At 36.2% G+C, this 16,437-nt stretch overlaps 1 protein-coding gene across 10 annotated transcripts in view; it reads right to left on the bottom strand.

Moving 5' to 3' along the window:
- Positions 1–7,844: 7,844 nt before the first annotated feature.
- Positions 7,845–16,437, bottom strand: part of LOC124612900 (MAGUK p55 subfamily member 7) — a 269,487-nt gene continuing 260,894 nt past the window's right edge. For all 10 annotated transcript variants that reach the window (XM_047141364.1, XM_047141368.1, XM_047141370.1 and 7 more), the window contains one exon: positions 7,845–13,950. The gene's annotated coding sequence lies outside the window, so the exon portion shown is untranslated. The remainder of the gene's footprint in view (positions 13,951–16,437) is intronic.

The following is a 16,437-nucleotide window of genomic DNA, read 5'->3' as shown; positions in this document are numbered from 1 at the left end:
CTTCAGCTTCATTAAATTTATTTGTCAAGATAGTTTTATACTGCTGTACTGTATTTTCATCATTTCAAATTCCATTTATAAAGAAATCTTGAAGGAAAGACTGACAACAGCCACAATCAGGCACCAACATAATTCAATAGTGAAGTTGAAAATTTGTGCCTGACTAGAACACAAACTCATATTTCTTGCTTAACATAAGTGGTTGCCTTAACTGCCTCAGCCATCCAGACACGCTTCCCATCTGACTCATATTCTCAACTTGTCATATACTAGTACTGTAGTGCCCATTGTCCAATCACCTATTTGCTCGCAGCAAGTCTTGTATTTCTGTTTTGGCATCACTAGTGTCCTCGCAATTTTTCAGTGTGTTTTATAACAGCTGACGGCCCCTGTACATGGCTCTAGCAATTACCTCGATGATATCATTGTTTTGTGTTCTTCCACTGAGACTACTTTAGCAATCTCTGATCATTGTTTTCCGTTTTGTAGTCTGCAAGTCTCTAGTACAATTTTGCCAAATCTCAATTTTTTCAGCAATCAATTGAGTAGCTAGGTTTTGAGGTTTCTCGCACAGGGAGCAAGCAGTTGCATCACCATGTTGATGAAACTGAGGCTTTGTCATGGCTGATCTCTGTTATGGAACTGCAGGTGTTTCTAGGCAAAGTTACGTAATACCATAAGTTTTTACCAGATGGAGCCACTGTTGCCCAATGTGCTGTTGCATAAAAATGTGCCTTTTAATGTTCCCCAGCATGTGATGGAGCATTCCCTTTGCTTAAATCTAAGCTTCAACCTGCTCCATGTCTTGCCACTTTTCAGCCAGGTCAGCATCTTGTGTTGGCTTCAGATGCCTCTCAGTATGGTCTTGGCACGGTGTTTGCACACAAATACATGTACATGTCTGAATGACCCATTGTTACAGTTCTAAGACTTTAACTCCAACTCAGCAGAAGTATTCTCAGATTGAAAAGGTGGCTTTAGCGATTGTGTCCGCCTTCCAGAAATTTCACATATTCTTGTAGTGTTCTAAGCTCCATTTAATCACAGATCATGAGCCATTAGTTGCTCTTTATAACCCTCCAGCTTCCATGCCAGACAATGCAGTGCATGATTTAAAGCGGTGGGCTCTCTTACTCTCCTGTTATGATTAGCAGATCCTTCACAGGCTCACAGTGCAACACAACCAATGCCGATACCTTATCTGCCTTCTGATCAGGCTGGGCCTGTTATTCAGTCAGGACAAGATGCTTTGTTTCTAGTCAGATACTGAGAACCAGAATGCAGTCGATGGTTTTCCCATCATTAGAGCCATAACATTGGCAATAGCTGTGGATCCTGTACTTAGTCAGGTCCTCCCTTTTGTGCAGCAGGGATGGTCGGAAAAACCACCAGGGTATGCCGCAGATCCCTTGCATAATTACTTCTCCCTTCAGCACAAACTTTCTGTTTGACAGGTTTCTTTTGTTAGCTGTGGAGAATGCTGGACCCTGGGTTGATTCCCACTTTCTTATGTCATAATGTACTGTGACTGTCACTGGCGGATCTCGCACCAAAATTTTGGCCAACCCACATGTGTATCGGCTAGGTATAGATGGGGATATTGCATGGCTTACCGCCACTTGCTCTCACTGTAATCAGCAACTGGCGGCCCTGAGGATGACCCTTTCCCCCTACTAACACAGCAGCGCCTGTGGAAGCGTCTACATGCTGCTTTTGCTGGACCCTTCCTAAATTAGTATTGGCTCATTGTTATGGACGCCTATTCCAAGTTTCCCTAAGTGGCACATTGTCTGTCCATGTTGACGGCAGCCACTATTTCAGCCCTGTCAAAGATTTTTGCAATGAAGGACTTACATATACCGTGGTTACTGATAAAGGCCACCAGTTTGTTCCTCAAGAATTTGCATCTTTATGTCAGGCTAGTGATGTTTGTAATATCAATCTAATGGTGAAGCCGAACACATGGTTCAGATGTTTAAATATCAGATACATAAATATGTACCCGGCAGGCCGCTGAAGCTATTTTAGACCATTTTTTGAGTTTGCACCATTTCATTCTGGAGAAGTGCTATGTGGACACCAACCACAGATATTCCTTCACCTGGTGCATCACAGCAGGGGTCGCTGCCTGGCAGATTGCTGTCTGAGATCCCTGCCTTCACCTCCATTCCTTTACTGCTGTTGCTGGTGCAAACCCCACTGCAACTGACGCCGCAGCTGCCACCACATCCACAGCTGGATCTTGTGCTGCCATCTTCGCTGAAGCCTCCAACACAGACTGCTGACCTCAACGAGGACATCACTATGGTGATGCTGTCCCTAGCCTTGCCCTACAGCCTCTCACAAGAGGGGGGATGGCGCGTCAAACTACCCCTCACCACTTCCACATGTTGCAGCAGCCGCTGTGGTCAGGTCATGAAATAGATGTAAAAGGTGTCACTGGTTTTTTCCGTGACTAGTAATCTCAGTGCCTTGTGAGATCAGTGCCTTTTATTTTCACGGAACCAGTGCTCTTTTTCGGTATCAGTGTTCTTTTTTTCTGTACCATGTATATTTCTGTGCCTAATGTTTTTATGTATGTATGTGGTTTTCAAATTCCCTAGAAGTAAGGAGTGATGTACCTTCACTCATGACACGTGCAGTTTCAGAGATTGAGTGTCCAGACAGTTCACAGGCCAGCTTGCAGACACCACCTAGGTCAGCTTCCCTCACACTCTGGTAAGCTGCCAAAGAAACAGTATTATTTGAGCAATCACAAGCTAGTGCTAAGTCTATCTGTAACCTTTATTACTGTTGTCCATTCAGTGTGTTAAGTGCTACACGCAATCTGTACTTCGTTGCATCTTATGTGTTTCTCCGTCCCATTAATCGCATTTGTTCTTGCTATATCAAAGACTTCATTAATAATTACATAGATAGCTCTCATCATAGGCTATTGTTTGGCACATTAATATGTTTCATGGGCATAAGTAAAATAAATTGTGCCAATGCCAACGAGTTAAGCTATGTGAACTCTTTTTGTTGATATACAACTAATTCAGTATTGCAAACAGACCGTTCATAAATTGTAGGACAGAAACGAGCAGTCTTATTTTAAATTCAGTGCCTACTCCACCTCTCCTCCACAGTTGTACGAAAAATGTATTAAAGCAAATGAAACACTCAGTCTGAATTTGTCAGTATAGTAATCCATATGGAGAGAAGGTTCAAAAAGCTGTATGAACACTTTTTGTTGATATACAAATAATTCACTATTGTAAACGGACTGCTCATAAATTTTGTTTATAGGATGGAAATGAAGTAGTCTTATTTCTTTCTGCAATGCCTATTCCATGTCTCCTCCGCAGTCATATGAAAAATATATTATACCAAATAAAACACCAGTCTGTGAGTTTGTCAGTGTAGTAATCCATAAGGAAAGAAGGTTCAAAATCAGAAACACAAAGTGTCTGAATACTGTTTATGTACACAATATATATTTTCCCACCTATCTCCTTGTTAGGGACTTTGGTGCAACAATGACACAGTCAAAAATGCATTTGTATTTTATTTCATTTATATTCTTGTTTCTTAAATAATATATTGAGAAGTGTCATTTGTGTCCTCTTTCACATACAGTTGATGATTATTAGTAACTGTTATGATAAGTCATTAAATACAAGGGTAAGTGACATGTTTTGCATTTGTATTTGGTTTCTCATTACATTTTCGGTATCAAGTGTACTGTGCACCTATCCATTGGCACACCTCTCTTGGAGTGTTTCATAATATAAAAAATATACATGCCAATAAATATTATACGATTCTTGTCATCAGAGAATATTTATATATCAGCTTTTCTAAGGTCTATATAATAGAAGGAAACATTCCACGTGGGAAAAATTATATATAAAAACAAAGATGAGGTGACTTACCGAACGAAAGGTCGATAGACACACAAACAAACACAAACATACACACAAAATTCAAGCTTTCGCAACAAACTGTTGCCTCATCAGGAAAGAGGGAAGGAGAGGGGAAGACGAAAGGAAGTGGGTTTTAAGGGAGAGCGTAAGGAGTCATTCCAATCCCGGGAGCGGAAAGACTTACCTTAGGGGGAAAAAAGGACAGGTATACACTCGCACACACGCACATATCCATCCACACATACAGACACAAGCAGACATGTCTGCTTGTGTCTGTATGTGTGGATGGATATGTGCGTGTGTGGGAGTGTATACCTGTCCTTTTTTCCCCCTAAGGTAAGTCTTTCCGCTCCTGGGATTGGAATGACTCCTTACGCTCTCCCTTAAAACCCACTTCCTTTCGTCTTCCCCTCTCCTTTTCTAAGGTCTGTTGCACAAATTACTACAAGTTTTCATACCAAATATGGAAGGGAGGAAGGAAACACAGACATGTCTGCTTGTGTCTGTATGTGTGGATGGATATGTGCGTGTGTGGGAGTGTATACCTGTCCTTTTTTCCCCCTAAGGTAAGTCTTTCCGCTCCTGGGATTGGAATGACTCCTTACGCTCTCCCTTAAAACCCACTTCCTTTCGTCTTCCCCTCTCCTTTTCTAAGGTCTGTTGCACAAATTACTACAAGTTTTCATACCAAATATGGAAGGGAGGAAGGAAACACAGATTTTAACATTTTTTGAGACAGAGATCATTACAGTGAGGACACAAACTCGAAATAGAGAGGAATGGGCTGGAAATTCATCTGAGCATTTTCAAAGGAAACATCTTGGCATTTGCTTTAAGCAATTTATGGGAACCAAGGAGAATCTAAATCTGAATGGCAATCTTAACTGCTGTCCTTCTGCATAGAAGTCCAGTATCTTAACACTGCACAATCCTGTTCAGTGTCAGATTTAGATCAAACTCTACTATCAATATAGTTTGCTCCATTCCTTTCCAGTGGAGAGCAGGACATTTTAAAATGTGCGGGTTTGGAATGTGGAAAATGAACTTCCTGTACTACACACTGTTCTAGCCCTTTGTCCCATACAAGGGTTTTAATCAACTAATTGCAGTTTCTTGAGTTCTTTTTCCCCCTCTCCTTTCTCTCTGTCAGTCTTGTCTATCACAAACATGTCTATGAAGTTGCAGGCAGCCAACATCATCTCTTATATCTTACATGTTAAACCAATTGTGTCAGTGATATGCATGACAAACTTGAGTAGGGGTCACTGGAAATATAAATTACACATCAAAAGAGGAATAAATTCATTGAATCCTTTCCTCCACAATGAGTCAATTACATTACCGTGTACCCCAGCACCAGCCCCCCCCCCCCCCCCACACACACAACTTAATAGCCACGTGAACAATTCAGGCAGGATTACAAGCTGCCAATCTTTCTGCACATCATTTGCATGCAGAATAAATATGTTGATGTAAATTCCTGAAGTGGATCTTTCATGAATATCATTTTACAAAACATGATGTGTAAACAAATTAATGTAATTTTCTGATTCACCATTGATACTTTATGCAATGCTGGTATCATAAAGAAAGAAGAGTTCTCATGTGTTCATCTATCTCCACATCCATTGCTCTAATTATATTTTAACTGCCTGTCTGTCTGTGATATGTAAAACATTACTCCAATATGTCACACAATCAGAAGCTACTGAAGTTGTGACAACCATTCATGCTTTTAAAACAATTAAAATAATAATGATGTCGTGTGACTAGGGCCTCCCGTCAGGTGCAAGTCTTTCGAATTAATGCCACTTCGGCAAATTTTGCATCGATTGGGATGAAATGATGATGATTAGGATGACACAACACCCAGTCCCTGAGTGGAGAAGATCGCCGACCCAGCCGGGAATCAAATCCGGGCCCTGGGGATTGACATTCTGTCGCGCTGACCACTCAGCTACTGGGGGCGGACATGATGATGATGATGATGATGAGAAAAAAAAAAAAATTAAACTAAAGTAGGCCAAGTGAGTTAAACATTTAATACATTACAAATCAAATTAGACTGAATAGATATTTACTGTGTGAAGAAGTTAGTAATTGTCTTTTGTTTGCCTGCTGTTTGCCGGTTTTTTGCCGTTAAATCTCATAGTCTCTTAAGAAGTATAACCTCGGTAGACGATGTTTCCTCCAGTTGCTCTACATATTTTAAAGCAGTTTCCAAGGCCTTGCGTCCTTCATTGTGGGTAATCTTGGGCGCACTTTCCTCCACTACATCTACTTCTTCGTCTTCTTCTTTTTCGTTTACCATGTTGGCTATTTCTTCATCTGTCACTTCAAATTCTTCATCTTGGACAATCCATTCATTTATGTCATCTTCTGTGGCATCAGCACATCCCGGAACTTTTTGTAACACTGAAAGCAGGGTAGTATTCTCTGGTTCAGTCTGCTGCTGTAGATTTTCATCATCTGGAGAATTTTCTTGATTTTCCTGTAGCAAAATTTTCCAGGATTTTGCAATTGTATTTGCTCCAACATTCTCCCAAGATTGGGCTACATCATAAGCTACGTCTATCAAATTAATATGGCACAACTGCTCTCGCATGTCTTCTCCCTTGTCCATAGCATTAATTAAAGAGAAAAGCAAGTTTCTGTGGCAGTCTCTCTTCAGTGTCTCTAAGGTCCCTTGGTCCATAGGCTGACATAAGGATGTGACATTTGGAGGCAAAAACATGGCCTTTATATCTTGATCCTGAAGTTCATCTTCATTAGGATGACAAGTGGCTTTGCCTAGAAACAACAGTGCTTTGCCGGGCAAGTTGTTGGCTTTCAAAAACTTTTCAGTTTGTGGCACGAACTCGTTAAAAAACCATTCTTTAAAAGTGTCTGAGCTCATCCAAGCATTTTTGTTGTTGTAATATTTCACCGGTAAAGCATTTTTAGATACATTTTTAAATGGTCTTGGTTTTTTTGGCTTACCTATCATAAACAGTTTCATTTTCAAATTTGCTGTGGCGTTACTGCATGCAAGAATTGTCACTCTTTCTTTGCTATGTTTGTAGCCTGGTGCTGCCTTTTCGGCCTTTGACACTAATGTTTTTTCCGGTAACATTTTGTAATTGAGACCAGTTTCGTCACAGTTAAAAATTTGATCGCCTGTTAAGTTTTCCTTGTCCAATACCTGGTGAAGTTTATTCCTAAACAATTGAACAGCTTCAAAATTTGCTGAAAGCTTTTCACCACAGACATTAAGTCGCCAAATTCTGTATCTTTTCTTCCATCTATTGAGCCAGCCTGTACTAGCCGTGAAATCAGGTTCACCTTCATTTAGTTTGTTACGAAACTTTAAGTCTTTTTCCTGCAAAATAGGTCCCAACGTGGGTACACCTTTATCTCTATGTTGAATAAACCCTAGGAACAAAGCTTCACTTACTTTTTCGTAATCACATTTTTTCATGGTTTTCCGATCTTCCAAAACAGCCGAGGTTGCTCGTTGAGAACACCACTTCTCAACTTCATTGCGGTTCCTTTTCCAGTCTCCAACTGTTATTTTCCATACGTTATGATCTTGCGCCACTTTTAATAAAGTTTCACCATTGTCTATTCTTTTTAAAACTTTGAGTTTTTCTTCCACTGAAACGACCACCTTTTTTCCGTTTTGAAGCCATTACCACAAATTTTTACAATAAACAAAGTGCAACACATCCACTCCACTACAGATCCAAGTTAGCACTGAGGATTGAGGAGTAGCAGATGGTGACAATGAACTGAGTATCAACAAACAACACGTTAGTCACTGACCTGTCGTCAGCTGGCGCACGGCCGGTGTGGTGAAAGGGTCGGCTAACACAGAAGGTCGGATAACCGAAGATTGGATAATCAAGACTTAATTATTATTAAAAACAGTGTGTATAATACTAAAAATTTAAAGAATCTAACTTTGAATAATAAATAACAATTCTTTATTTGTGAATATGATTGTTTACAGGTACTTGCATATATGATTTAAATCATTGACAATAATTTTCACTGAAGTAGCTATGTCGTAACAATGGCTCCTTCAGCATTTAAAAAAAAAAAAAAAAATTACAAGAAAAATTAATGTTTTATAATTCAACAGACAGAAAGAGTATAGCCTGTATCTGAATTATTGCTAAGAAAATGTCAAAATACATGAGAACTGTACGTGAATTAGGTGGTCCCACAATATTGGATTTATTCTCAATCAAGTGCAGTTTCTATAACCTACATAAAAGTAAATTCTTACTGAGTCACAAAAATGAAAGGACAGAAATTAAAAAGGACAAAATGATTTCATGTTTCCACACACAATCTGAAACTTTAACCTTTAATAAGTACAAATGTATAACAACACCTCTAAGGGCCAATTATTTAAAGAACATGCACTCCATATTATGGCATGGATTTATGGAGGGAACCATTAATTTAAAGACCACACAATGGCTAATATTCATACAAAATGTTGCCTTCACAGAAACTTATTTTAATATGTCTCAGTAAAGAAACAACAACAACAATGTCCACCTTTGAGGTGTAGGAAAACATCTGAATTTTAAGCTCATTGCCAAGTTTTATCAATATGAAAACTTGATGCTACCAAGATTGAAACCTGTGCACAACACTAATATCCAACACCACGAACACACTACAGTGAAGAATTATGCAATGTTCACTGTATTTGTATAAAGCACTATAATTTAGGAATTTGTCAGCAACAAGGTTTTTTTTAATGTGCAATATGTATACATGAGAAATATGGAGATATCCTTTAAAACTGATAAGTCAATGAATACAATTACAAAGGGTTTTAAACACCTTTTCATTTTGGGCAGAAATAGATAAAATATGGTAGTACATCCCACTTATAGTAACACTGATAATAAATATTAAACAGTTTATGAGTTTTTTTTACACAACCTATAAGAGAATAGATCCAAGATGGTGAAATGATAACCACCCTATCCTCATAAAAGTAAAAATAAATAATCACTCCATTATAATACATTGAAATTTGTGACCAAAAATAACGAGTCTGTGATATTAAACTATTGTAATTATGGCAAATGGTTTCTGCTACAGCTGAGCATTCACTGAATTCTGGTTCCTGGTGGTTTGTTGTACACGTAAAAAAGGCAATAACGAACTGGTTGATCTTTTAATAAATACATACATAAGTAATACACAGAAATAACTTATCTAGTTTGCCAGCATTATTTGTGTAAATGTTGTTTCTGTGTGTAATAAATTATGTTGATCAGTTTTGCACTATGACACATAAATAATAGCAACTTTTGTCAGTTTGAGTACAAAGTGACCAACATTTTATGTTTAATTATTTGCTAACACCTCACCTACACAACTGTTTATGACAGAACAGAACTTCTTTGAATCATGCACAACATGGAGACTAAAAAAATTCTATAAGATCATACAAAGTTCAATGTGGGGAAGTCCAGCTCCAGGTTACAGTATGAAGTCAACCATGTCAAACAGAAAGCCAGTGAGAAATATTTTCAATAATTTTACAAAATTGCGCAACTCTTTAATCAGTGGTTGTATGGCAGTGTGGTTGCAGAAGAATCATACTAAATTAACATCCTTACAGAAAAAAGTAACTACACCAGAGCTGACTTCCCTCTATGGAAACAATAAATAATACTGGAAAATATTGAAGAGCTCTATGTTATAACATGCAACAGAAAATTACACAGAATCAATAATGGGGCCATAGTCTTCATAAAATAAATAAAGACTAGAAATGAAACAACACTACAGATGAGGATTCACTATAATTTTTTGAATATATCAGTGTCAAGGCCTTGAGTCTTTGCAACAGTATTACATTTTCAATGGCAGTATGTGACAGCCTGTCAAAACTGTTAGCAAAACATCCCAGCATAAAGATTTAACATTTGCAGTTATACATGTATGCACCTATAAAAAATTGCAGAATACTGCAATTGCTTAAATACACCAAAATATACATTAGCCAAGAAAACTTTTTTTTTTGTATGTTACATGTTGCACCTACTATGATTTCGTTTTTAGAGCTCTCTCCATATCTGATTAATGAATGAAATCATTTAAGAATATCCAAAAGTGTTGTGCACTGATGCACTCACCAACAAATTGTGGATCATATAAACTTGAATATGCTGTTACAACATTTAATGATCTGAAGATGATTATTGCATGGTTGAAACCATAAACAGTGTAAAATTGTTTGGTTGATGTTTCTGTGAATAAATATTTTTGAAAACTTTTCTTAAATCACTGAACAGGAATGGCAGACATTAACCTACCAACTGCAAGAATAATGGGCACAATAATACTTTTTCTCCCCGTCTTCACATTTGACTGCCTTTACATATTGCCTTGAGTGACATGCCATTCTCTTCAACCGTCCCCAACGCATCCCTCTCCCCCCCCTGAGGAAGGACTATTAGTTCAAAAACAGGATAGTGTTGCCACTTTTACTTTTATGTGCATCCAGCAGTACTACATATTTCCCTTCCTGAAGATAAGAACTGGTTGGAAGTTAGTTCTCATAATTTATTAATTCCCTCGACTGGATTTCCTTCTGATACAGTTTTATATCTAGAAATGAAGCAGCACACTATCCGTAAGCTTATCAACAATTTACATATGGCCTGTGTTTACCTCTCTCACACAATTATTGGTAGTGATAGTATCTGTCTTCATCACCTATCTACTTCAATTTTTTTAAATTTATTTTTTTGAGTATTTACAAAAGTTTATTCCACGCACTATATAATTTTGTGTTATTCACTTAAAATACTATATATAAACATGAGAAAGATGGGGAGGGGAGAGGAATGGCAACCATTATTCAAAAGTCTTTGCACACTGACAGTTTGTATCTCTACAAACAATGAAACATTTAACTGCTGATCTCATACACACAATATAACATAAAAATTCACTAATAGCCATAAAAAAAGAAATGGAATGTTCATCTTTTAACAAAATAGCATTCATTCTCTCTTTAAGAAAATTTATGAAACCAAAAAGGGGGCAAGTTAAAAAGAACGGTGTGTCAGACAGCCATGAAAAAGAGCTGTTGACACTGTTTTATTTTATCCTTTGTAGCATGAAACAAATTTTATTTCATAAGCTCCAATCATATTATTTATAATATGAAAAAGAAGATAGATCACTGCTCACCAAATAGAAGAGACACTGAGTAATGGACAAGCATGTAAGAAGGGCAGAAAACACTTAGCTCTGAATCACATCCTTAAGGCACAAAATGTTTAACTTCTGAACAAAGCCATCCATCACAGTTAACAAATTTGCACAAGTAACTTACTGCAGTCTCCTAAGTGAATATGTGCGAGCGAGTTGCCGTTTGTATTTGTGAGCTATGATGAAGCACTTTGTCTGAAAGCCAAACATTTTCCACCTCATAGATTTTATTCAGAGCGAAGCATTTTCTGTCCCCCAACCATCCCATCTTCGTTCTTTGTTCACTGCTTCTTTTACTTCGTATTTAGTGATCCATCTTCTTCAACATATTGTAAACTTGTTATTTACTTCTCGCCGTTGGAACCATTTCCCCTCTGTTGTGCACATAATTATCTTATCTGTTTATGGTATTACAACCCATTATTAGCAAGTTTCTTACATGACTTTTATAACATCATAATCCCAGTGGTTAAAAACAAGGTTCTGTGAGACATTGGAGCATATTATTTTGTTAAACATTATAGACTTCTGGGGCTATCCAAAACAGCAGCTTTGTCATTGCTTCACTCGAAGAAAGTCATTATTCTTAGGTAGTTTACAGCTTACATTTTCAATTTAAAAAATTAAAAATAAACTGATGGTACAAAATCACACATACGTCATACATTGTGTTTACAGACTCAACTTACAAAAATGTGCTTTATTGTGCAGGAAACTACACAGGAAATTCAAGTGGGAAATAAATACTAAAGCCAAGTACTGTGATGTGGAAAAAACATCTAAAGATATCCAAAATAAACATATGTTTTTCTTTTCCTTTCCCCTTTTTTGTTATGACAGGCTATCTACAACAAATTATGGTATGCCAAAACAATAGATCTCTGTATTTCTATTTCTTTTTTTATGATCACTTTTAAATACTTGATATATAAATAAATATCTCATGAAATATTCTGATAACAATAGAGACAAAGATACAAGAAACAGTCATTATTACATTATGCAATCATTAGAACAACACGAATGCACAATTACAGGAAATTAATTGTAAAGTATGCAGGCAACTCATGGATACACATCCAAATGTTAGAAGGAAATAGATCAGTTTCAAATTTACAAAGGAGAACTAGGATTATGCATGTAATCAATCTGACTGGAGGGATTCCAGCAGACTTGATAAAGGCACAGGCTATGATATAAAAACAAGTTGGCTGTCTTTGTTACTATTTAGACACATCATGTAATTACCAATGTTAAGAGCATATCATCAGTCTGCATAAGAAAGGAACTGATGAATTCTGAGTCTAAAAAACCTGCAAATTATCTTCAGTTTCCTTTATTCATTGCCTACAAGTACAACTACAGAGTGATTGGCTGTCCTCCTTCTGCATAGTTAAATTAACTCTGGCTGGGTTTTCTATTTGTAACTGCCATTACAACAGTGCAATTAAACAGAATGTCTACAGCACCATCTTTGTTAGTTCCAAAGCCCTGAGGAGACATTTTCGATAAATGTACATTCCCACACATTTGTTCACTTTTTGATCCATTGTTGAGTACCACACTTGTCCTTGTTTTCTCTATTGTTTCAAGTTTTTAAATATCTCTAGAACAGAATACAAGAAAAAGAAAAAAAAAACTTTGCTGTTGCAGTCTTTATTGTTACACACACACACACACACACACACACACACACACACACACACAAATAGGTTTAAATAAAAATTACTTCTCAATGAAGTGATGCAAAACTGGATATAAATGGCAAATTTAAATTATCTACATTTTATCAGATTTATAATGTCACCAGTCATCAACGGACTATTGTTGCTGCTCAACATTTAACTGTTGATGTTTTGGTAAAATCTTGTTAACTGAAAATCCCTATAAATATCAAGAATAAAACTAACAAAACATTTACAATTTTAAAAATTTTGTTAACAAACATTTTTTACGCGCAAGCATGGCACAACTGTGCGATCACTATATCAAGCTACTAATAAATATATTAATTCAACTGAATTTCAAAAGATATATGACAACTTTAAGAAAGCTGCTGGCCTCAAAGACCACAAGTCAAAATATGGACAATAATGAATGACAAAGGATTAAAGAAACTGCAGTTAATGTATAGTTCAAACAACCAGCTTACAAACTTGGTGCTGACAAAACTGACACTAATGTTAATCCCATATCTGACAGCTGACAACTATGCTGACAAAAATGATCAAAACTAATGTAAAAAATTCAGACTCAGTAACATTCATAATGTTAATCTATGTACTTGTTTTAATCTCATATTACAATGGCAGTGATCAGTGAATTGCTTATCACACAATTAACAAAGCTGCTGAACAAGAATAAAAAAGACACCTGCATGATTGTGACAACAATTACAATGTGGACAGACACACATAATGAAACAGGAGCTTTACAAGCTAATAAAGTTAACACTTTTGTTTGTAAAATGCAGCCTCTTTTGTCAAAGATGCAATTAACTTCATTCTTCCCACAGAGACTGCATAAAATGCTGACAGAGTGATCACCCACAATCAGTCCACACCTTACATAATTTAATTTTACATTTCATACAAAGGTTGCAATATTTTATATAACATATAGAACCATCAGAGCAAATTAGAAGAAAGTATTAAACACAATAGAAAGGACTCTTCTGAATGATATCTGAAGACACTATTTTTTCTGAGGCAGTCCAATACATGTTGTCAATAATCTCATCATTCTATCTTCGTACTCAACTTCTGTAGCAAGGCATCCAACAAACCGACGTACCATTATGATACAATCTGGTATCCAGCTGTAAAGAAGTAAAAGATGATAAAAATCTACAGATATAAGTTAAATTGAAAAGTACAAATTATACGAATAGTATAAAGAAGAGCAGAGATGGCAATAGTAGTAACTGTTAAAAACAAAGATACAAATTTGGGACATCAATGCTGTCAAAATATTCAAAAACAGTAGTTGATAAATTGTAATGAAATATTTTTGGCCTCACTTCTTACTCATAGTCTTTTGTAGAAGCAGCCACTGGTTTATTAACGATTCATCTCACTGTCATGTCCTCCATACTTTTCCTAACCAAAATTTTTGTTTCAAGTTTAAATTTTTTGGGTAATTTCACATTTGCTATTGTAACTCCTGAAAAAAAAAGGGCTCTTAAGACTTGGGCAGACAGGGCAGGCAGACAGGTGGACATCAAAGTGATCCTATAAGGGTTCTGTTTTTATCGACTGATATATATAAAATAAATAAACAACAAATTAAAAAATATAAAAAATAAAAATAAGTCTTAAGGTTTCCTGTTCTATGGAGTAAGCAAGGGGCATGTATTAGTTAACTAACAGTCATTAAGATACGGATATTTCCAGTATGAAAAACAGTGAAGGTTGCAAATTATGTAGTCTGTGAGTCTTACATAGCATGCACATATATGTTGTTATGTATTCATGTCTACTACACTTTGTGTTGCAATATGTATGTTTCAAGGTTATAAGTATGGCCCTATCTTAGCATTGCTGCATGCCTTTGCATTTCAAAAGTCTGACTATTTATGACCACTAATGCATTATCTGTAGTTCCCAAACAAATTTTAAAGATACATCAAATGGTCAAATTGCATAAATAAAGCTTCTGCTGTCATTTGCAACCTACACTAAGGTTGCTGCACCATAGCCACAGATGTTTCCTAAAATTAAAAGAAAATTTTCCTTTTTTTCCTTTTTAAGAGTGTACAACATGTGTTTGTTCAATTAAATTTTCATGTTCAAAATAAACCGGTCATGCTTTAGTAATATGTTCCGCTTTGCTCCAATCAAACACACCATTGAGGTTAAGGTCCAGTTCCATAACTTTTCCCAGCCGTCTTTTGTTTGAGTTGCACCCATCATTTTTCTGAACCACCTATCAAGTACCTCTATGCTCTTCATATTCCATTTCCTTTCTATGCACTCATATACAAATAAACACTCTGGCCTTAAAACTATAATAAAATGCTCATTTTGTTGTAAACATTTTTAGTTAAACAATATGCCCTTTTTATTTTATTAATTCTTGCACCTGCGGCAGATCTTTCTAAGCCTTTCTGTCACATGATTTCTTCAATACATTTAATTTTATTAACCCTGGTTGAATGAGTAATTGCTTTTGTAAGATTTGCTGAAAGTAGTGCAGGTCAACTGCAAGTAACTTTAGTTTTCCTTAATTTCATTGAATTTCCTCTCTAGAATTATAAATTCAGTTTTATGATTATTGAGTTACAATGTCAATTCTGTAGTCTTATGTATAATGATAGAATCACTGATATCTTTTTCACTTCAGTGACATTTGATAAACATCTATAAAGTTTTGTTGTAATATATTTATGGTAGCTTTAATTCAATTTATTCACACAATTTGTTTGCTTTCTGTTTCATGTGATGAGTTCATCATATTGTGACAATGCAGCATTTTACTTTTCTGTTGATGCAGTGATTTGCAGTCCAGGTTGCCATGATGTTCTAGCCAAAATATTTAGTAACATTGAGAAGTGGTAGACACAGCATATGTTCCATTCAAACTAACATTATTTGTTTGGGAATAATTGATCCAGAAACCAACTGTAGTGTGTTTTACTTCTGGTACAAGGTGTATCTTTGAAATTACTCTGCGTGTCAAGTTATCTTTGTTCATTTATTGATAAGTATTTGAATGAATAAAAAGTAATTGTGTATACTTCAATTCTATGTAATTATTTTACACGATTTGTAAACTTCACACACATAATAGTCCAGTCAATGAAGGAAAATTAGGAAGAAAAAATTGTGTAGTTGAAAATTTTTTTAGAGTGGTAGAAGGCAATGTCATGATCAGCATACTAAAAATCCCCACCAGTGGGGTGTGAGTATGGAGGTGGGGGGACATTTGAAAGACGCTTTTTTAAGTTCTTCCTTAATAATTTGAAAATAACAGCTTCTAAAGAAAATGATTCCCACTACAAAATTAAGCTACATTAAGTTTCACCTCATTTTTTTCTCTAGGACTAATTGTTTCCACTTAGCAGGGGATGGAAAAACTGCAGATTATTAAAAATAGTATTTTAGTGGTACAAAATTATTATTTACTGTTAAATGAGTGGGTTAAGGACTAATATTAAATGTGTGTACCATTTCTAAGTGCAGTAGACCTGTAGTAATGGATAAATTGTATTCTGAGGTTGTAACAGGGGGGAGAGGGTAGAAGAACGAGGGAAGGTAGGTCACCGTATTGCGGTCATGTAATTCCCTGCTTCATAGTCTGCAAACTG

This window comes from Schistocerca americana, chromosome 4, assembly GCF_021461395.2.
Source record: "Schistocerca americana isolate TAMUIC-IGC-003095 chromosome 4, iqSchAmer2.1, whole genome shotgun sequence".
Taxonomy (NCBI): Eukaryota; Metazoa; Arthropoda; class Insecta; order Orthoptera; family Acrididae; genus Schistocerca; species Schistocerca americana.
Note: the sequence above shows the minus strand (reverse complement) of the source record. Positions and strands in the feature narration are given on the sequence as shown.